The sequence below is a fragment of the Dipodomys ordii genome, unplaced genomic scaffold (assembly GCF_000151885.1).
Source record: "Dipodomys ordii isolate 6190 unplaced genomic scaffold, Dord_2.0 Scaffold1000008807, whole genome shotgun sequence".
In the NCBI taxonomy this organism is placed as follows: Eukaryota; Metazoa; Chordata; class Mammalia; order Rodentia; family Heteromyidae; genus Dipodomys; species Dipodomys ordii.
The window spans coordinates 1-785 of NW_012292424.1; the positions used below are offsets into that span (position 1 = coordinate 1).

Below are 785 nucleotides of genomic sequence, written 5' to 3' on the forward strand. Positions count from 1 at the left end.
TGAGATGTCACGGGAGATTATATAGCGTCGAGCGACCGTTCACGCCAGTCGTCCAGGCAATGAGCCCCGCCGTGATGGAGAAAGTCGGAAGCAGGACGAGTTGCCCGTGATGACCGACGCTTACATGGGCGCCGCCGACCCCGGGGATCCGCTGTTGCGCGCGCTCAGCCCCCCACCGGGCGCCGACGGCTCGGCCGACGTACCGGCCGCGCTCCTCGGGGACCTGGCGGGGCTCCCGGAGCTCCGCGCCCCGGACGAGGCGGCGCCGCCGCCCGCCTACAGCGTGCACGTGCTGTCGTCGCTGCTGCCCGCGGCGCGCGGCCCCGCGCTGCTGCCGCTGGCCGCCGGCGTGCGCGTGATCCCGGTAAGAGCCGCCTCCCACACAGGGGTGCGGGGACCCCTAGACGGCAGGGCGGCCTCGTCCCCCCCTGCCCCCTGCGAGCCACGGGGCTCAGGCGCAGAGCTGGCCCTGCCGGAGGTCAGATGTGTGTCAGGTTTGGATTCTGGTGCCTTCCATCCCACGCTGGGGGGCAGGGAGGAGGGGGGGGACCCGGGCCTCAGGCATGCCAGGCAAGCACCCTGCCCTGCCCCGCCCTGGTGGGGCTCCGAGTGAGTCCTGGGATTTGCCCCTGCCCTGGTGTGGCGGTATTGGGGTCCTGGCTGCTGGTGACAGGCGCTTATGGGAGAGTGGTCAGCTGGATAGATGGTCGCCTTGGGTAGCCACCAAGCACTTTCTGCTTAAAAAGTTAGCCCCACTGAAAGGAAAGCAAAAAGAAAAATGTAAA

General features: G+C 68.7%; 1 pseudogene; it reads left to right on the forward strand.

Annotated features, from left to right (window-relative positions):
• The first annotated feature begins 48 nt into the window (after window positions 1-48).
• Window positions 49-364, forward strand: LOC106002945 (annotated as a pseudogene).
• The last annotated feature ends 421 nt before the right edge of the window (window positions 365-785 follow it).